Source organism: Xyrauchen texanus, chromosome 22 (assembly GCF_025860055.1).
Source record: "Xyrauchen texanus isolate HMW12.3.18 chromosome 22, RBS_HiC_50CHRs, whole genome shotgun sequence".
Classification (NCBI taxonomy): Eukaryota; Metazoa; Chordata; class Actinopteri; order Cypriniformes; family Catostomidae; genus Xyrauchen; species Xyrauchen texanus.
In genome coordinates this window covers 7,177,437-7,201,130 of record NC_068297.1, presented here as the reverse complement: position 1 = coordinate 7,201,130, position 23,694 = coordinate 7,177,437, and the positions used below count along the sequence as shown (strand labels likewise).

General features: G+C 36.3%; 1 protein-coding gene across 1 annotated transcript in view; it reads right to left on the bottom strand.

Moving 5' to 3' along the window:
* Positions 1 to 23,694, bottom strand: part of LOC127662588 (leucine-rich repeat and fibronectin type-III domain-containing protein 5-like) — an 87,734-nt gene that overhangs the window by 21,368 nt on the left and 42,672 nt on the right. The gene's annotated exons all lie outside the window — the stretch shown is intronic.

The window sequence follows — 23,694 nt, the reverse complement described above, 5'->3', positions numbered from 1 at the left end:
AATGGATTACCGACAGGATTTAAACACACAGACTATAAAAATATGCACAAACATCAACATTCAACGACTGACAGGGGAATGGAGAAACAGCAGGGTTTAAATACACAAAGGAACAAACAAGGGAATAAGGGACACCTGGGAAAACAATCAGGGAAGGAGAACCAATCATAAAAAGAAACAACAAAGGACTACAAAAACCAAATAGGAAACAGGAACTAAACTAAACTTCAACATAAAAGCACAAAAATAAAAGACAACAGTGAACATGACAATAACCTTCACATTGCATTCCTTCAATGGCGAAGGGAAGTTTACTCGGAATTGGTGTCCGGCGACAGAACACAAGGATAGTTGAGTTTCAGACCGTACATGCAGAGGGGATTTTCCGCATGCGCAGTGACACGATTTAACCATTTTCATACGTTTCAGCATGGACGAGCAACTTTTGGAAAATGCTTGAAAACATTAGTGTGGACGGAGAGCGTTTTTGAAACGGATTAATGTAGACGTAGTCTAAGATGAATCAGAATTGGAATCATTCAATGTTTTATGAATTCCATCCCTAATTCAGTCATAACATAATTGCATTTGTTGATGTTTATCAAACAGCAGTGCTTGGCACAGTCAGAATGCATGTGATAACAGCATGCTCTTGGTTATCTTGCAGTTATTTAAGGATGTATGATGCACATATCAAATCCCATGTTAGATGTAAGAGAGCAGCAGTTTAGTAACACAGCAGTAACATTCTAAACTCAAAATAGATTCATGCAGCCTCTAAAAGAGTATTCATCAATAACTGTATTCAGATGGTCCCTTATCACATCCTTCACAGTTTAGCAATAAATGCTTTTTGAATTAATAATAAAAAGTGATTATCCTTTCTTATATGCTGATAAATTTCCTGACCCATGACTTATAAAAAGTATAATTATTTATTTCTTCAATTATTAATCTTCTCATTTCACATATTATACTTCTCTTAATAACACACTGGCAACTGAATGTCAACAGGGGCAGACTAATTTCACAATCCTTCAGGGCAGCACAATTAATCAAAATAACTTAAAAATGGTAAATTGGTCATATGTGATTTATTAATCCACAAAAGACTGCATTTAAAGACAGATAAACATGGTCAGTGTGTAATTCAGAACAAACCGGTGATGCGCTGATCTGTGTGCACGTGCAAGGCAGCGCTCTCAGATCAGTCCATGTGCATTGTGAAATCAAAGTAATGCAGGTTGAAGCATTCAAATCCAAACATTAGTAACCGCTACAAGTTATTATACAAATTTACAAATGTGACACATAATAGCATAAGAAGTGCATAAAAACATCTCATATTTTTAAAAAAATTGTCTGTAGAATTTAATGTTTTACTCTGTATAATGTAAGATCTGTTTTATGTTCCCCCAATATCTGTTTGTCTTATGTTTGATGTTAAATGTCATTGTAAGCTTTTATGAAAGTTGAATAAAAAAAATAAATAAATAAAAAATAAAAAATAGAAAATTACAGTGTTACAGGAAATGCATTGTAAACTATCAAGTACACATTGACTTTTCTGTCACAATAAAAGCTCCTTGTGAAGATTAAATAAATATGACAGCACTTACGGTGTCAAAATAAAAGCCTGAAGTAGAGGTGAAGTAAACAGGACAGAAATATATTACTTTTGTACAGTAATGCAAATCTAATAATCAGAATAATGATAATTCAGCATTCAATTATAATAATAAACCTGATGTGTTCCACAGTAATAATTTAGTATTATGCAATGTTCAGCTGGGTTTCAAAAATAAGTCAGTGAAGTAGCTTTGCACACCTTGTTCATTCAAAAAATGTATTGGTAAAAACATAATAATAAATAATGCTTTTTAATAAGCTACTACATTTTGTTGTATATGAAATATAAATATAAAGTGCATATCAATTAAAATTATTAGATTTTTGTGTTTACTGATGTTCAATGAATTTCAAGATGACGCAGAGTATGGCTGCTACGTTGTGAGCTCCGACCCAATATTGCAGTTTTTTTTTTTGTCTTGGATGTTGTCTGCTTTATTGTATACGATAGACAAACACTTTTGGACATTAGTTCTTCAATAGCACACTGAACACCGGACATTAACCCTCTGGGGTCTGAGGGTGTTTTGGGCCCTGGAGAAGTTTTGACATGCCTTTTACATTTGTGTTTTTTTCAGTTGCTTAAAAACACATTAATGGCTAAAGTCTGATAACACTCTATTCAGCACAAACTGGGCTACAATAATATGTGAGCAACATTTGTGTTTTGAGAAAATATCGTTTATGCTTGTTTTTTGAAAAAACAAAATGTTTAAGTCATTGAAATAAGGTCACATAACACATACTAAACATTTGTCCACAAGACTTTTGAGATCTGGATCTTGTAGCCTAGAGTTTTTGCTACAAAATGATGTGAAAACCATCCTGATCACTTATTCATACAAAACAATATAGTACTTTAACTTTTGTATGACACTTTTAGTGTTGAAAGCTCATATGCGTGGTGTTGGCGTAGTGGCTAAAGCACAGGGCTGTTAATCAGAAAGTTGCTGGTTCAAACCCATGGCTGCCACCATTGTGCCGTTGAGCAAGGCACTTAACTCCAGGTTGCTCGGGGGGGATTGTCCCTGTAATAAGTGCTCAGGGGGGATTGTCCCTGTAATAAGTGCACTGTAAGTCGCTTTGGATAAAAGTGTCTGCCAAATGCATAAATATATGCGAGGAGGCGTGAACTATAATGCATATTGAGGTAATTCACACCTGAGGACACAAAAGACCCTCCCCTGGGCCTATCAATGAGGAATGTGATAGAAAGAGAATGAATGTGAAGAGACTTAATGATCAAAATCAAGTTTTTAGTTAAAAGAAGTTACATAAAAGTTACATCTTTACATAAAGACTTTACTTAATTTTATACCTACTCTACCATTTAAAAGTTTTAGAAGTCTCTTCTGCTCACCAAGACTGCATTTATTTGATCCAAAATACAGTAAAAACATTGTGTGAACTCATTTAACAATATCAAATAACAGTTTTCTATTTGAAAATATTGTAAAATGCAATTTGTGATCAAAGCTGAATTTTCAGCATCATTACTGCAGTCTTCAGTGTCACATGATCCTTCAGAAATCATTATAAGATGCTGATTTTCTAATATGGGCATATTTAAAGTGCATTTTACTCATTTACACCTGAACACATATTTGCAAGCGCAAGCATTGATGATAATGAGGCAGCATAAACACTAGATCAAATATATTCTAAATATTCATATAATTTTATATCATATTACATATCATATTTATATCATACAGCATACAATTTAAATACCTGCTTTAGCCGAAACAACATTTAAATGTAACTAAAACTTGCTTATTAGGAAATATTTCAAATGTCAATACTCTGATTCTTGGCTGGCAAGTCTGGAAACAGTCCCACTAGTAAAATATGTACATGTTTATATAAAATAGCATGTCAGCTAATGACAACTAAATGATTAACTCTTCCTTAATATCCAGAAGTTTCATCGCCTATGTATCATTACAAACGCGCATTAAAATGAATGAATTGTTTACATCAAACCTCTGAACACTGTCGGGGGCGTGTACCATTTGCCTTGATCGCCTCAGCACATTAGAGTATGAATGGGGCGCTCTGCTGGTGGGTGTGATCACATTAGATATAATTAGATGAACCGGTAAAAAATGTACATCGCTTTGTTTCATACATTGCAGGAGAATATTTGTTTTAAATTTTAATTGTTTTATTTAAAATTAGAAGTCTTAAGCGTTCTTTAGACATATGTTTGTGTGATAAGTATTCGCGGCGTTTCAGTTCATTTTTGTGACGTGTTTCTTAAATATGCTCAGTACAGCACAACACTACCTACTGTATATTTTATATATCCAATTTTCATTGTATACTGTGTATTCTATGTTGTGTGTATGTGTATTCTATATTGAGTGAATTGTATACTGTATGCTGTACATTGTATATTATTATTTGTATATTATGTTATGTGTAATTATCTGTACATGTAAATTGTGTTGTGTAAATCTGATGTTTATTTTAAATTGGTATATGTTTCATCACTGTCATGACTGCTATATTGCTTGGAACTGCACCCAAGTCTTTCACCCACGTTTGCACTTGTGTATATGGTTGAGTGACAATAAAGGGATCTGATTTGATTTATTTAATGAAAAACTATTTATTTAAAGTAGATTTGTATTTAAAGTCTTTAAAATATTGAATCTACTTGGCTGCAATTGCGGTTTGGATGGTTCCTCTGAAAAACTAAAAACAAACAGGAGCCATTTCATAGCAAATACATAATTATCGAGATATATATCAAATATCGTCAATAGACTGAAAATACATTTAAGACATAATGCCCAGCCCTAATACTGTAGCAGTATTTTGATTCTGCATTCTAAAAACTCAGCCCTACATAATATAATTTATATTTAACAATGTTTTTATTCAGTTTCAATCTTAAAATCCAAGCTCACTCTCAATCATCATAATTTTTTTTTATCACAATTAAACACATTCAGATAACAGGGCTCTAGACTAAAAAAATGACTTAAGAGCCATTGGCTCCTAAAATGAAACGTTAAGGAGCCAAATGGCTGTTTTTAGTAGCCCAATCACAGATTTTCTCGATGTAGATTGTTGTCCAGTAACAAGATAGAAAGCCAAAGAAAAGGAATTCAGCTGATAACCCATTCATCAAAGGTTTAATAAACAGTGCATATAGTTGAGAAGATATGTTTGCATTCCTTTGTCTCATAAATGTTTACACCCCTTTCATAATTTATAAAAATAAGAGATAAAAGATTGTTTTTATGTTTAGTACTGAATCTACATTACAGATATTTACATATACAGTAGTATAGTGTGCATATAGTAGTGTGTTGTCTTCTTGAGTATCAGTAAATGTTTGCACCTTCCCAATCCCAACCAATAATTACGAGAAGAAAAAAAGTGGTATAAAGAAGCCCAAAATACACATGGGACTCTTATTTTGAAATGTCTGTACTCCCAGTTGTGAATTCACCGATGGACGATTCGCTGAGAAAGTGATTCAAACTGCTAACCTGAGACCCTGAGTTCAAACCCTCAGTTCTTTTTGGGTGATTCATGAAAAAGATCTGGCTCAAAAGAGTTTGTTCACGACTCTCTTGCGCTGGGTTTGTTGTTGTGTGCGGTGCAGCCAGCTCATCAGAAACAGCTCACAAGATGATATCTGACGAAACCGTATATGAACGCACACAACCCCACTGTTGCCAGTGGCGACTAGATTTTAAATGATTGTCGCAATCAATTATTTTTAGTCGCATTTGCAAACATTTTAGTCGCAGTCTGGAGCCCTAGATTAAAAAAAATAAAAAAAAATATTGGCAGCTCCCAATTCTTCAATAAACTTACTGCCAGAACTACTCTGCAATAATTAACCAGCAAATTGAATGTGTCATTAAGGGATTTAAAAGGAAAGGGAACTAAGGAACATTGAAAACAAAACAAAACATAAGATAGATGTTAGAAAACAACAAAACACAACAAATAAGATGGCTGTTAGACAAGCCTATCAGTCCTATAATACCATATAAAACCACACAACCATTTTCTTTGTTAATCTACTTGTCCTGTTTGAATTCATGACACATGAGAAACTTCTAAACTGGAGCCAACTATTCATCTATAATCACCACTTGAAAGTAAATTGTTTAAACAAAGTGCACTGTTTTAATATACAAACTCAGGATCCCAAAATCAATTGATGCACTATATACATTTATAGAAAGCAGCTCTACTCCTCCACTCATGAATTTTACAGTTGGATAATATAGCTGTTCTGGCTTTTAACCTTTAATGCAATTAGTAACAGAGCAAAGCTTACTTTAACATATATGGAACCTTCTGTTTGATTTGAGATGTATTGTAGACTATTTAAGTAAGAGCTGATAAAGGAAGTCTTGCTGCTAAAGCTAGTTTAGAAACCTGGTTGGGACCAGCATCCAAAATGTAACATGCTGGTGTCCAATCCTTGAATTTACAACAGTGTAGAAGAACAGTTCTTGGATACAAGGTGTATTTTGTCTCTACTTCAACAAACCACAAACAGAAGATACATATTCCTATCGCCATTGTTCCCTTGAGGCAAGGGAATTGTTCGTCTCCTGCAGTACAGTGTGCAGTAAGCCACTTTGTATAAAAGTATCTGCTAAATGATAAGTGACCATACTTAGTATCCAGTAGATGATGTATGCACAATAAACCCTCATGAAATGCATAATGAGAGCCACAGTAATGAGAAAGCAGAAGAGTGCTGTCAGTCACTTTGACAGGAAGCAATTGCCGTGCACTTCACTGTGAAGAGCAGCACAAAGAAAAACTCTCTCTCTCTCTCTCTCTCTCTCTCTCTCTCTAATCAAGCATGTCTGTGAGTGTATGGATGTTTCACACCACCACAGCTCTTAATGATTTGAAGCTATTGGCTTAAGCGCAGCACATACAGGGGTGTGCACTGGGTCCTTTATACAACCCCAATTCCATACTTGAATCAGTATTAAAAATGCTAATAAAAACAAAAAGGAGTGATTTTTAAATTGGATTCACCCTTTGCTGTATTGAAAGCACTACAACTAAACATTACATGATGTTTTACATTGTAAATGTCATTGTTTTTTTTGTTGTTGTTGTTTTGTTTTTGAAAAAGTCATTTCAAGTCAGATGATTGCAACACACTCCAAAAAAGTTGGGACAGTCGAGTGTTTGACACTTTGAAACATAACAATTTCTTCAAATAACAATTAAGCATTTAGGCACTGAAGACACAAGTCCAAATTAAAAAGTGGAATTTTCACCCAATCATCCATTATGCAGACCTTCAGCTGCACAATTTTACGGGGTCATATTGTGCACTTCATAATACACCACACATTCTCAATTGGAGATGGTCAGGACTTTAGGCAGGCCAATCTAGCACCTGCACTCTCTGCTTATTTGGCCAGTATGTGGTTTGAATTTGTCCTACTGAAAATTCTGAGATGTCTCTGGAAAAAAACGGTGCTTGCATATCTGTATGCAATTATGGTGCCCTCACAGATGTGCGAGTTACCCATGCCATGGGCACTGACACACCCCTGGCCCATACAGACACTGGCTTTTGGACCTGACCCTGATAACAGCTTGGATGGTCCTTTTCCTTTTTGGCCCAGAGAACAAGATGGCTGGGTTTTTCAAAAACCTTTGAAATGTGGACTCATCGGACCAAAAACAAGGTTCCACTGTTCTACTTTCCATCTAAGATTAGACAGAGCCCAGATTAGGTAGTAGTGCTTCTGGACAGTGTTGATGTATGACTTCTGCTTTGCATAGTAAATTCTTAACTTGCATCTGTGGGTGCAGCACCGAATGGTGTTGACTAACAAAGGTTTAAGAAGGAAGCCCATGCTCATGATATTCATTACAGATGAATGATGTTTTTTAAGACAATGACATCTGAGGGATGTGAGATCACGTGCATTCAGAAGTGGTTTTCGTCTTGCCCTTTACGCACAGAGATTTGACTATATTTCTTGAATATTTTAACTATATTGTGTACTTTATAGACTGAAATGCCCAAAATCCTTCCAATTTGTCTTTGGGGAACATTGTTCTCAAAGTGCTGGATTATTTGATTAAGCATCTGTTGGCATATTGACAAGTGTCGAATGATCCTTGCTCTTGAAGGACTAGACTGATTTTGGAGGCTCCTTATATACTATGACATCACCTGTTTAACATCTCCCATTTCACATTGCCTTGTTATTTTAAATCGTCAAATTGTTATTAGCCTTAAATTGCCCATCTCAGCTTTTTTGGAGTGTGTTGCAATCATCTGATTTAAAATTACTGTACATTTAAAAAAACAATTAAATTCACAAGGTAAGACATCATATAATGTGTAGTTGTAGTGTTTTCAATTTAGCAAAGGGTGAATGTAATTTACAAATCACTACTTTGTTTTATTATGATTTTTCATTCTGTCTCAACTATTTGGGTATTGGGGTTGTATGTTGTACGCATGTACATGTTTGTGTGTAGCAACAGAGGGGTGATCATATGAGGGCTCTTTGGTCAGTAATAGACAGAGATAGAGAGAGACAAGATGCACAGAATATCTGACTATCATGCATTATTCATTTGGCGAACACATGAAAACTGCTCCAAAATTGACACTGATCATATTTTACACACAATGCACATATATATTTAAGTGCTCTAAAAGGAGATGTTTTCCTCTCACCCAAAATATTGTCATAATTTTTTTTAAATGTGTCAACTCTGAAGAGATTTCACTGCAGGATGAGGAAAGAGAGAGAAAGATGGTTGTGTCTCTATGGTAAACCTTGCAAAATTCTTTTGAGATGTACATTTGCTACTACCAAGATTAGGATTAGGGGTAGAGCTGGGATATGTATAAAATGTTCACTCTTTAAATTTTTTTGTTTGGCAAAATAAAAATAATAAACACCATGTTTCCTAAAGGCTGTGTCATGGACCTTTTTCAGAGTAGTGCCATCTGTATTTATTGATGGGAATGAAAACAAAGCTTTGGGATAGACGCACCGTGTCTTTAGTGGGTTGTACTGTTGTTTTAACTGCTTTGGATCGTTCCGCTGATGAAACATTGAAAACAAAATCTTTCCACAAAATGTCAGTACACAAAAAACCTCAGAAAACACACATTGTGGAAAATTAGACGTGAATTAGGAGGCTTATACAGCTTTAGTGCATGCCACTGAAGTAATTAACTCTGTCTCACAGCCTCATTTATATTTCCACCAAAAATCAAATATGGCGCTACTGTCAATGAGATCTATTAGACTAGTTTTGCAATAACTACTTATCTTGTGACTTGCTACTTTAACAGCATCTATGATTTAAACTTAATTTTCAAAAATGGCAATAAGGATGGTAAGTTCAATTCATTTATGAGAATCAGCTCAATTAAAAGATTCAATTGAATTAATTTAAAACACTTAAGAAATGATTTGTTTGCGCCATTACTCAAAACGTTTCATGGTCCCCTTGATGCATGTATTTGTTCAAGTAGTAAAATGTTTTAATGAATGAATACATAATAATTTTTAAAGAAAACATTCAAATTATAATGTATTTTTTACTTGCTTTAAAGCTTTTTAATCTGCTTTGAAACCAAAATTTTTTGGTTTCAAAGCAGAAATGTTTGATTATCCCATATGAATTCCACAAAACGTTTTCATAAAAGTCGGTTTGGCGACCTGTCGCTGAAACCAAAGCATGGTCACAGTCTAAAAGGGCAGTCACACTGGATTTTAATGTGAAATTGCATCTGACAGCACAACGAATATGAGCAACTGGATATAGTATCACGCTCCCTGGCTTCTGTTTTCAATGAAAAATAAATTACAAATGTTAAAACATACCATCTACTTCAATTTCCCAAGGCACTTCAAACCAGGCGGCTTCTCATCTTAATTGAAATTTGAATTATTTCAAACTATATTTGATATTTTGAACAGGAAGATGGTGTTTTCTCCATGTTTGATGTTTAGCCAAAAGGTGAGTCTATGACATACAGATCCTCTATTGGCCAAATGCGTCTGCTAAACCCTCCACTAAACAACTTTAAAACCAAAACAAAATCTCATTGGACGCATTACATGTCAGTCGGATGGCCTCTTCCTGTTTAGGTGGACAGTTTTTGGACAGAATAGGCTGAATTGCGTACCAGACCTTTAGTCAGTTATAGTTTACCAAACCTGAACTTCAGTACGCAGCTAAACCTACAAATTCTGCACATACTGTATGCTTACGTACCCAAAGTAAATGAAACAAAATCTTGTGTGACCAGCTTCTCTAAACTCTCTGTGATAAATTCCAGCTATATTCAAGCTTTGTACAGAAACCAAAAAAATTCATTTGGACATCTACTGTATTTCCCAAGCCACTAAACAAAATATGGCACAATGTAAAAACTCATTTCTGGCTCATTTACAACAAGAACAAAGATGTACAGCGGGTGTCAGACTAAAGACGTTTTTGAAAGTAAAAAAAGAAGCTTTTTGTTATAAAGATTGGGAGAGAGGCTGACTTTTTCTGGATCATGTAGATCCAGGCTTGAATATGAAGAGAAATGGAGCTGCATTTTCCCCTCGTGCTAAGTGAAGGCAGCAGCATTTGTCAGCCTGCTTATTCAAGATTAATCAGCACCTAATGGCAAAATACAGAGTGCTAAAATCTCCATGAGAGAGAGAGAGAGATAGAGAGAGAGCACTACAGACTAAGAGAGATGGAGTGATATACAGACAGAAAAAAAAATCTGAATATCAGCAGTAGTTGCCTGGAGCGATGACCAGCTTCATCTTCCCTCCCACTGAAACTCATGCACAGGAACACAATAAGATGGCATCCATACTAAATCTATTTACTTCCCTCCATCTTTCTTTTGCTTACTTCTGCTTCTTTTGCTAAACTGCCTTTATTTCCTGCCCCAAAAGAAAGTAAACTCACAAGTTAGATATCTTTAATATCGTAATAGTTTTCTTAGATGATATTTAGATTAAACAGGCCAAATGGAGAATTTGTAAAATACCCTAGTAAACCATGACAACAGAATGGGTGAAAAGTGGAATGAGACACACTGGCGCAAGCTCTTAAGGTGTATTCAATAACTCACAAGATGATATCTGACAAAACCGCATATGTACGCACACAACCCGACAGTCGCCAATGGCGACTAGATTTTAAATTATATTTGCAATCAATAATTTTTGGTCACATTTGCGACTGTTTTAGTCGCAGTCTAGAGCCCTGCCATGTGTGCAGCGTTTGCATATCTATCAGTGGGTAGGGCTTCACGTGAGACTGAGAGAACTGAAGAGACATGGACAGGGTTTTTCAGGCATTGAAAACTTCAATGAAATTAAGCAAATTCAATTAAATTCATCTTGCATTCATCCTTGAAGTGGGCAGGTACTCACCAGATTGCAGTATCTGCACTTCTCTAATTAAATCTACATATTAAAGGCAGTTTTTCTTGCGTACGTCACTTCTCAGTCTCCCAGTATGATTGTTCTTTTTTTTAAATGTCAATGTCAATGATTCCATGAGGCTTGCCAATCACTTTTATCTGACCCTCCAAATGATTTTGATAAAATAATGGTAAACATCCGAGCGCGCTCTGTGCAAAACTCAGCAGTGAGCTTAACAAACCTCAACATGTGCAACAACATCGACGGTCATAATGCGATCCGTGGTGCAGTTCCAAGGTGTAGTTGTCTTAAAAACATTTTTTAAGCTGTTACAGAAGTGATGTCAGTTTAAATGCACAACCTTTTTTCCACAAAAGGAAAATCGATGATGAAAACCGAACCTAAAAAAAACCAAAAAATTCACTTTTTATTTTCCATTCTTTTCTGTAGTGCTCGTAAAAAGATTGTGAAGTGCCACTGAACATGCTACGCATATATCCTGACAGTGTTAGGCTTTATATACAGATGTGTGCAAGCATTCTCGATCCCGAACATCATCAAATAAGTTTGTTCACATTTCTGATGAATATAAGACACATTTTTTTCAGTTATACATTTAATTTGTGTAAAAAGACATTAGACTGCAATTATTCTCTTATGTGGGTTTATATTGTCACAGATACAGACCTAAATGTTATTTCTCAGTTTTCATAAACAATGACCCATTTTTCTGTTTTTTTTTTAAAGTACAAAATTCTAAATTGTGTGAATTTACGGCCAGACCTTCAAAATGTAACATAACATTTTTAATGTAATTAAATACTATTTTAATGTACATAAATGCATTTTTCATGTTAACATCTTAGTTACAATAAAAGTGGTAAGATAAATATGTAAAAAAGTTAGGCCCAAGTTGAGAGTTCATCTGGATAATGTGATACCCACAATCCTGCCATATAGTATAAAACAAACGAGCCATGTTGCCTTAAGGTATTATTATATTCTCAACAGACATGACTTAAATCATTAGGTATTTACTTTCATTGGATATAAATTTTTCTTTTACTTATGTATTATTTTCTTTGTTGCAGTGCTTTAAGAAGATGTTGAGTTTCTTGATGAAAGTTTATAATAATAATAATTTTGTTCAACAACATATCAGACTGAAATGTGGCATATTGTGCAATTTAGTATTATGGTATACCTAAAGTATACCTACACAAAATTGCAATTAGTTAAAACATCTCCGACAACGTTTTTTTAAACTTAAATGTAAAAGTATACTTAGGCTAAATGAGACAAACAAGAACTCCATGAAGTCTCTAAATACAGTATATGAAAGATCAACCTTAAAGTCTGCCCTCTTTTTTTCATTTTGGTTCACCCTTTATGTCTCCTCATCCCTGCAGTTGTATGAAAAGATGACAAAATAAAGAAAAATTGTACTCCTCTTCCAGCTCTGTCGACTTTCCCCAATTTTCTGGAGTTATGCTTCAGAGGAGCAGAGTGCAGCAATCACAGGAAATCTGTGCTCTGGAAAGATAACCTATTGTTCAGCACAGATCAAACTTCAGTAGGAAGAAACCTAGTTACTGTCTGTGCATGAGCATGCCAGAGACAGAATGAGAGTTGGCATGCAGGTCACTTAATTGGATGAGAAAATGAATTCAGCGCTGCATTCGATGGGATGAATTATAATAAAGCAGATGACGCTTGTGACACAGAACAGATTCTATCAGGGGAAGCTCATTTCTCCTTTGGTCTCTGTGTAATCCCTGGTGTCTCTGCACAAGTGTGCTGTCTGGCATTAGACACAAAGCATATGGACTTCTGCCCACCGACCCTTGTAATTGCGCTCTGGCTGTATATTATAAGAATGTGTCAATACCATCAGACAGTATACTCAGAAATTCCTTTGTCTATCTGTGGTCTCTTGTAGATAAGGTTAAAGCAATAAGCCACTATGAAGAGGCTATGATTTTACCATATTTAAGGGATGTGTAGGGCAAAATGTAAAACAAAACAGAGACACCCAGGATATACAGTAGTATTTGTCCTTTCCACATTATGGCTAATGCTGGGGAATTTGACTACACAAATTAGATCTAGATATTTTTTAGCCTATTGAAGATATTCAATAAAGAGTATATCTCAATTATTGTGTATTTGTTCTGAAATGGCTTTATTTATGTATTTTTAAAAAGAAATGTTTTAATAAGAACCACCATTTTATACAGTACAAACAGCCATTGAAGCAGAGGAGATTCAAAATGTTTAATGCATGATGTAAGGATGTAGTTGCAAATAATGAAGTTTTCCAAAGATTTTCAATGAACGAAAAACCTTAATATACTAACCCTAACAAGAATGATATTTAGTCCTTTTCATTTATATCCAATGATACATGAAAGCCTAATAAAAAGCATTATTTACCTACATATATTTCTTCCTGGTATGTGCAAAACTACATATTTTCATAATGGTTAGCTGGTGGGTTGTATGAACGACTAGTCGACTACTTTGTGTTAAGGTGAATCAATATTTTTTTTTCCTCGTTAAAAAAGTTGAATGAATAGTAATTTTGAAATATTTATTTAAAATGATGAGCATTCGCATGAGTGAGACTCCAGTCATATCAGTAATCTTATAAAAGCTGTTTCATTCTACTTGGGAGAGGGTCCCCTCATGGGGGCTGCCATGTTAGGATCACATGACCAGCCAAATACTACTTAATCACAGTAACCGCCCTGTTATTAGACACTTTCTTTCAAAGATTGAATTAATAATAGCTGATTGTGAATAGTGAATTTTTACAGAAAAACTGAAAATTATAGCATTTAAATGATGTTGCATCCAGGCCCTTAAGCATCAGTGTAAGTTCAAGACTACAAATTCAAAAAATTACTGAGTGCATCTATAAGGAGCCCATGTATAATTAGGCTCATTATGTACCCGTGACCCTGATCAGACACATTTCAGAGAGATATACAGATGCTAAACGCAGCACTTCAACATGGTAACTAAAAGATAATCAACATATAAATAGGCTAAATAACAATTACCTCATATCACAAAAAACTATCAAAGATACTATAAAAACTATTAAAAAAAATAAGCAAGGCTCTGATACACAGCGGCACTAAACCACTTATGCGCAACCTAAATGCAGAATGACAAGCTTCACAGTAACTGGAGTGCTTCAGGGAGATCCTCATTGCACTTTAAAAGGTGCATAAGATTGCGGGCACACAACATCTAGTTCACGATGTCCAGCAGTTTAAACCTTTTTTACTGTAACTACTTATAAAAACAGTTTCAGACAAAATCAGACAAAAGTCTTTAATCTCTGCACAGCACTCCACAAATACAGGAACATTACTCACAGCAGAGGATTTGACATCTGACAGTGATCGTCTTGAAACTAACTGACTACCGTAATTTCCGGACTATAAGCCGCAACTTTTTTCCCACGCCTTGAACCTCGCGGCTTATACAATGATGCGGCTAATATATGGATTTTTCCCGCTTTCAAATTTTATAAAAAAAAAAAAAAAAAAAACATTCTGTGACGTGCTCAGTTTTTTGGCGGTGTGAAGCTTTCATTAGACCAATGAAATTGCCGAACGGGTTAAGGTCAAAACAACTTTTTTTGTTTACTGTTTAGATTAAATCGAGCGCGCTCAAACTTCCCATCATTCTGATTACGGTAGTAATTTTGTCACCCTCACCATGGCAAAGACATGGAGAAACGCATATGATGCTGCTTTCAAGTTGAAGGCGATTGATCTGGCTGCTGCACGGAGCTTGGTCTTAATGAGTCGATGATAAGATGCTGGAAACAGCAGCGTGAGGAATTGACTCAGTGCAAAAGACAACTAAATCTGAGGCTATACTCCGACACCGAAGGAGATGACTTCAGTGGTTTCAGTGCACAGGACGAGGAAGATAGTGACCAATGACTTGGTAGGCTACTGTTTACTGCAAATGTTTTATTACAAGCCGTGTGTGGCAGCGGGCGTGGTCAAGCGCCCGTCCGGAGAGAAAAGCGGTAAGGCGCTTACACCTGCGCTAAATTATGTCTAACACCGGTGTCTAATTTCAAGTGCCCTGCTTCACGTGTCCTTCTTGGGAAAACTGTCACACGGGCACCAGTGTGACAGTTTTCAGCAGGGCACTTGACGTTCCAGGTAAGGCTTTTAATGGCCACAGCAATGTTTACAATCAATTTTATAAAGTTTCTCAATTCTTCTATGCGCCAACACTAGACTGACGTGTGTCACTTTCTCAGCTCTGTGGCTGCTGCCTTTTTATGCCGCTCTCCCCATGCTTACTGAAATTAGACACCGGTGTTACACATAATTTAGCTCAGGTGTAAGCGCCCTTACTGCTTTTCTCTCCCGGACGGGCGCTTGACCACGCCCCCGCTGCCACACCGTGTTTCGTTAAAGCCTGAGTAAAGTTAATTTGTTTCAATGTACCGGTAGGCACCTGCGGCGTATAGACAGGTGCGGCTTATTTATGTTCAAAATAATATTTTATTTAAAAAACAGTGGGTGCGGCTTATATTCAGGTGCGCTCAATAGTCCGGAAATTACGGTAGTCAGTTGTTGAACAATTCCCTAACATTTTTATCAACAAACAGGGTGTACAACTTCACTCACATATTTTTTTGTATGCTACTTGCATATTATATAATAATTAATCATTTGTTTTGTGTGACCCATTAAAGGATATAAATAAGATTTGATTTGTTTTAGTCAATAGAAATATATTTCTGTCATATTTCACTTGGAGCTTTTATTTTGCTGAAATAGTCTTCATTTCTGTGATCTTATGTCATGTTTTTTTTTAGATTAACATTATATTGATTCCAAAAAAGCAAAGAAAAAGAAAACATATATACACAATGAATCAACATTTAACCCCCACTACTACCCCTCCCCCTCCCCAATCAAAAACCCCACCCCAACCCCAAACGAACATCCCTGTTCATTTGTACACACACAGAAAATAAAAAAAATAATGAAAAAAATGTAATAAAGAAAATATATAATAATCACACAGTTTTAAAACTACGCCTCTCTCTCCACAGTCCCTCCCAAATCATCAAATACTACCCCATTTTCCAGTTATATTAATTCCAGATCCCCAGCCTTCTACACAAGACCTCTTCGAAGGCTGCCACCCTCCCATCTCCCCACACCACTCCCGAATTTAGGGCACTGGTCAGGACCCAATTTATCTCCTACATCGATGAATGCCCCATCAACCAAAACACAGAATCTGAGGCAAAACGAAATTCGAATGCCCAACACATCACACACAAACTCTGTACCTTCAATCAAAATTCCTGGATCTCATCACACCACCAAAAAACAAGGGCCGTGTCTCCATCCTCCGATTGGCAATGCCAGCAGGTGGATGTTTCTTTAAACCAAGCCTATACAATCTAGAGGGGGTCCAAAAGAATCTATGTAAAATCTTGAATTGCATAAGTCGCACCCTTGCATATCTAGATACAGACATGATGTTTTTTAGAATCCCAGCACACACTCCCTCCTCCAATACCAAATTAAAATCTTTCTCCCACCCCTACCCTAAACGATAGTGTCAGAAAAAGCAAATGTCACAAGAAAATTTGTATTTCTCTTTACGCAAAAATGTTGGTATAGTATTGTGATTCTGAGACAAGGTTGACATTTTATTAAGGCTATGTATACACTGACCCTTTACAAATGTGACTCATCCAATCAGATTTCAAAGACAGAACTATTGACCCATTTAATAATGGTAGTTTTCAATTATTGGAAGCCTAAAAGTGAAAATAGCTATGAAAACACCATGTCACCTCAACAAAGACTCATAAGGAATACTGTTTGGTTTCTTGTGGCCTAATTTCACATTACTGTGATGTGACACAAATCCCAAAATCTTATTTAACCAAAATAAGAATCTGCATCTAACCGCTTAGAATAAAACAAGAATGTAGCTATGGTTTTAGGCCTAGCAATGTGAGACTAATCTTGGCATGACGGCATGTGTGTGCACACTGACATATGTTAATAAGGTCTCTGTGTGGTATCCTATGGCGGATGACTGAAGCTCAGTGGGGGCTGTACAGTTCACTCTGTCTGTTCAGTATTTGACCCACACACACACACACACACACACACACTTATGCCATCTGAGCCCTTTTTCTGGTAACTCTTTGGCTTCTCTCGGCCCCCTGTAGCCTGACTCTCACAACTCGTTAGAAGATCTTTCAACCCCTGCTGGGCTTCCGCCCACCTTGGCTGTTGATCATAACTGTAAGAGAAAGCCAGCATCATCAACTCAAGCTGGAGGACCCGGTGGGTGAGGATGGTGAAAGCGCCTCCAGATACTTATGCGGACTGCCATCGTGACCCCACAGCTGTTGAAGCAGAGGATTAGAGTCTTTGATCTGTAACAGTGCATCTGTAGCACCTCTGCTGGGAAATGAGTGTGAAAAGATGGGTAAGAAAAAGGTGATGGGTTTAAATCACCCAACACCTTCTTGCCATAACATACAGTAGACAACATGTCTCAGACAACATGCCCAGCCTGTTGACAAGAGCAGGATGAAATTGTTTTAGCAAGTTCCCATGCTTTTTTGATGAGTGCTTCGGAAGTTTTCAAGGTTCTTCAATCTTTGAAATGTACATTTGTACATTTTATCAGTATGTGTATTGCCAGAATTTAGCATTGCTAATTCCATGCCTTACCGGCTGAGCTGCAAGACCTTTGAATGATAGGTTTGTTTGAGATATTTAGTAGCAAGTAAATGGTATCTCATTAAGCAAACCTGTATATTCCTACCATATTATAAAAGCATACTATGGTTGGTCAGTTTACATTACAGTTAGACAACTAACTTCCTTTTTATTCTTTCTTTTTAAGGGGGCTGTTCGCACTGAATTACTTTTCCTCCCCATTTTCAAAAGTTTTGCTATGCGAACATGCGCTAAACTTACATTTTTAAATGTTACGCTGCATCTAGCTGTTTGTTTAAGCATCTTGCACAGTAGCGCCACCATTTTTTAAACAAAGTGTCAGGTTAAAACGAACTTCAACTGTTAAAAATGCTCCTCCAGACACCATGTTCTACTCTATTTTATACATTAGCTCTAGCTTTTTTAGTACAAGGGTGTGTTTGAAGTGAAAGGTGTTTCTTACCAAGAATAAGCTCCAATAAGGGCCAGACTTTATGCTGAATGTTTGGCTTCAACTATTTGGTACAGACTTTCCATTGATTTAATACATATGGGTCAATGGGTTAAATTGGTCAAGTCAACCAGTTCTGGATGTGTTATGAAACATGCCAAACCAGTTCGAAAAGGTCCCCACCAGCATAGCCAAGGTAGTCTACCAGCTGTGGCTCTCCATCTCGTCATCGCCGCCCCGCCTCTGAGGGCCATCCTTCAGCCAGGCTCAGAGTGGGAGTGGGCAGGAGAGAGAAGAGGCGCATAGTTAGTAAGCCTCGTTTGGGCAAAAGGGTGGAACGAGGCACACTTGATGTGTGTTTGGCCTCGTCACCGCTGCCAAATAAATATAGCACACCTCTTCTCTGGGATCTGACTTCCATCTCCTTGTGTACACACTGGTGTGCTCGTGCAATGGACTATGGAGGGGAGCGCGTGCGGCCGCCGGATGCCACCCACATCCTGGATCCTCCTCTGGACACTCCCCATCCAACACAACAACCTATTTCACCGTGAGGATGCCAGATTCCACTTTATTTTGAACACTGTTCCTGCTGGACAGTATTTTCAATTTTTTATGAAAATGTTATGTTTATTATTATTTTATAAATATTTATAAATGCCTCTCCGAGGCTTGACGCCACACCCACTGTGTCTGTCTCTTGCTCTCCCCGCCTTAAAGTGGTTGACTTCTAAAACCAGTTTGGAGCAGCAAATGACCATCTTCATTAAACATCTAAAAGTAAATATGTACCATAAGAAATCATAGCCGTTAGAAATTTTAGCTAGATTTTTTTTTATTTTGTTTTTAGCAAGGACAACATTGTAATAATAGGCTAACTGCCACCTCGCTGAATCTTCTGTACTCTACACAATGTACTATCAAATACATGGCAGCCCTCAGCATCTGCAAAGGTTAAAAGTTAACAGTGAGATAAGATGAAAAGCGTTTGAGATGTATACTTTCAAATGTAATGCCCAGGGCCAAAACACTCCATCTGCCATTCAGTGTGAGATTAAGGGGTGAGGCCCGAGTTGTATGTCAGATCTGTGGCACCAGGATTTAGCAGGTGTGGATATCTCTCTTTCCCAGAACTCAAAGTAATTGATCCAGATTAGTTTTTTGGAAGGGGTGGAATAAGTCTGTTTTCTGGGATCTATTTCCCTTTGAGCCATGCAGTCCACCAGACTCTGGGTGCTCCCATTTCATTGCCAAATTATGTGGAGTATGTTCTAATGCAGGATGGCTTAAATTCCATCTATCATCATGCATGATTGTATCACTTCAGTGATTTTATGTAATAGATATATAAAAGACTAATATATCAACATCACACACAGAAACCTTTATTGAAAATGGCTTGTCATAACCTCTGCTAAATCTGTCAAGCCATTGAATGTCAAATCCCAAACAGATACAATCTACTCGCTATTTAGAACTAAATGAGGCTCACTGGCACTGCCAATGAACTGAAATGATTTTAATGTAAAAAGTAATAACTGTCAGGAATATTTTGAAGATATATTCATCAAAACGAATTTGTAATATGTAAAGTTCAATGTCAACTGAATTACTTGAAATCAAAATCTTATCAAGAACATGTCCAGGTCATATATCACACCGAAAAAAGACAAATAAATAACATTTTGTATTTTGCTGACAGAAAATGATGCTTATTTTTCAGATTTTTTTGCATTGTGATATTATTTTCATGACATGATAGTATAGGGCCTATATTATTTAAATCGTAAAGCATTTATACATCATCATAGTTTTTTTTTTTTTTTGTATTGCCTTTAATTACAGTATAATAATTGAAATAATAACAATTAAAAAATGACTTATAATTAGGGATGCATAAAGTGTTTTGGCCGATACCGATTTTAACAACAACAACAAAAAACCTATATGCCAATACCAATATTTTGCCACTTACCTTATTTTTTAATCAGATCAATGTTTTGCTTAGGAATTAAGCTTTAAAAAAAAAAAATTACAAATAGGTACACATGCTTTCATATTGTTTTAACAATAAATAATTCCCACTAAATATAGATTGGATCTGCTGAACACATGACAGGCCAACATTTTAAAGAAAACCAATACTTAAGACTTAAAAAAATATGAATAAATAAATAAATAAATATCATAGCATGATGCTTATAACAAAACTTACATTTGTACATGTGTGTAGGGCTGCAACTAACAATTATTTAGATATTTGTTTAATCTTCAATTCTTTCAGAGGGCATTGGTGGCACCAGAATATAAATATGAATAATTCTGCCCAGATAAACAAATATTGTATTAGAAACATCTGCTTGCATATTGTCACTGATTATTTAAATTGTAATGATATTAAATTAATATCATAGGTTACTAGTGTCACTGGTTGCATATTTCTAAACTATTCTTTGCAAAAATAAATTTGTAATGGTAGTGTTTGCTTATCCAGTAAAATACTATTTGCCATAGTATTAATTTACTCGTGAAATCATTCAGAATTAACATATTCCATATCAAAATGTAATTACAGCCATTTTGATTGAACAATATTATTTACTTCATTCAAAATAAATGCAGACATCATTTTCACAGTATGACATTATTTTTATTCACTTATCCTTTCACAAACAGTAGTCCATGTTCTGCGCTGGTGGAGACGGGATCTGTTCCTCCTGTTATATCGTATATGGTGGTCTTGATCATCGTTAGATCGTATTTGACCTCATATCTGTCACAATGACAGCACTTTGGATATTAAAAACAGATGTTAGTGATTTGTGATTTCTTTGTAAAAAAAAGTCAATATCTACCTTGTGTCTAATAGAGCAGACGTGATAACAATGACGGTGACCCTTGAATTATCATGATTTATGTAAAATCCTGAGTTTTTCCTGATGCAACGATCTGGTGGAAATTTAAAGAAGCCCTAATCTCCAGTAATCTGTGGAAAACGGGGTCTTTTTCTGGCAGTTTCAGTGCAATTTGAGCGAAGCACCCATAGACGGCAGTTCTTTTCTGGGCAAAAAAAAGAACCCGGAAAGGGCAGAACGGAGCGTTTGTTTGTAAACAGTAACTTCATCTATAGGAAGAGTGGAAGCAATGTTTTCTGAAATCGCACATTTTATGTAAATTTGGATAGTGAGTCATAAAGGGCAAAGGGCATTTATCAGTGCTGCACAGAAATTTTTCCCAGGACGTACATGCGACCCGGTAGTAACTCTTCCACGGCCCGGTACTAGGTCATGACCTGGGGGTTGTGGACCTCTGCTGTAGATGATAGAACATCCCAAATTGATATTATGCATATGTTGGGCAATTCCACAGAAATGTCAACTAAATAATGGAAAAACATTGCAAATGTAATCCTGGTGTAATGGATAATGGATATTGCTGTCCTGACAGGTAGATGGTGCTGTTTCCTCACAGTGATGACTTAAGCACTAAAATAAATACTACATTTAAAAACACAGTCATTTAAGGTTTAGCAATTGCGCAAGAGCATATTTTAATCTTAACTCAATCAATTGTGAAGCCTTAATTGATACCATACCAACGTAAGTTAAAGTGAGTGTTTTGGATGGTTGCCCTCATAATTTTTAGGTAAGTGCCTCTTTCACAACTGTCATGTAAGTAACGCTGTTTTCCCTCATTAACGTGAGAACAAGAATGATTATAAATAAAATATTACATGTTCTTAGAATTTCTAAACATACATTCTGTGGCTTTATTATTTCTGGAGTTTTAACAAAGTGTGTTGATAATTACTTAGATATAAATAATCTGTTTTTCATATCTGCGTTTTCATGCTTATATAACCGATATGGTGATGGTTCTAATTTGGTCAGTATGTGGCAGATGAAACCACATAAATCTCTAATGATGACACATGAGAACAGCACTGCAGATCGCGCCTGACTTAGGAGAGGAAGAATTGTACAGCTCACAGTCCAGATGCACTCTAAACTTTCCAAACAGCCTCAGGTGATGTAGATCGCAAAGTATGAGGGAATTATAATGCAAAAATACAAAATAACTTAATAGAGAAGCACTCTCGTTGTGGAAAAAGTGGAGCTGGAGCTGCCGCTCTGCTGAAGCAAAACTTGTGTCGAGAGTCTTTACAGGAAACACCCCACCGTTACATCTTAAATACAGATATATTTAATGAGTTATAGCTTTATTAAAGTTCAAATAACATGGAAGCAGATCATGTAAATAACTACAAACTCCGAAACTGACATTTCTCTGTGCAGTCAGAGCCTCTTCTAGGAGTTGCGCGAATGTCCCGATATAAGGGGGAGAAATTGAAACTGCACTTGGCTGATGCACACTCTGTCGCAAGTACGCTTAATGCAGCTAGATTATAACATGATGGCTCGCAACGTATTGAATCATAATATGTGACTGTGCATTTCTTATCATGAAGAAAATTGGCAATACACCGCTTTATCAATAAGAGTTGTTTTTTTTTTGTGTGAGTCAAAGATGGATTGAATTTAACGGAATGGTGAGAGGGTATAGTCTTTGCCCCATTATAAACTGCAACAAAATACATTAGTTTTGGCTTGTCTACAAATCCTTTAAGCAATGTGCATTTTCTTTAGCAGTTATACTTAGCAGAAGTAAAAATTGTTATCTGAGAATGTTGAATACTGGATTAAACGATAAAAATAACTGTTTACCCTTTATTTAATGTAATTTAAAGATATTTATAAAATATGATTTGTGCTCTTTTTATTATATAAAAAAAAAACAATTGGGGGGGGTCCTCCCCTTTTCCCAATGCGCTCTAAGTCCTCATGGTGGGGTATTGACTCGCCTCAATCCGGGTGGCGGAGAACAAATCACAGTTGCCTCCGTGTCCAAGACGTCAATCCGCGGATTTTATCATGTGGCTTGTTGAGCGTGTTATTGCGGAGACCTAACGTGTGTGGAGGCGTCACGCTATTCCTGCGGCATCCACCGAGAGCGAGAACCACAATATTATGACCACGAAGAGGTCAACCCAGCATGACTCTACCCACTCTAGCCACCGGCCCACTTGGTCGCTTAGGAAGCATGACTGGAGTCACTCAGCACGCCCTGGATTCGAACTTGTGACTCCAGGTGTGGTAGTCAGCATCTTTACTTGCTGAGCTACCGAGGCCCCCAATTTTGTGCTCTTTATTGTTAGTAAGCACGTTTAATCCAAACTTTTAAGTCGGGGCGCAACCTGAATAATCGGTTAAAAGCTATTGATTTATCATTGCAATAATCGCCGAATAGTCCAATAATGGTTCTAATAACCGTTAGATTAATACATAAAAAACAATCGTTAGTTGCAGCCCTAATTGAGATTAGACATTTTACTCGTAATTTTTTTTATTAGATGCATTTTATTGTAATTAGAATTTAGGGGGAAATGTGTAATTTTCAAGCAAATAATGTAACAATGGCA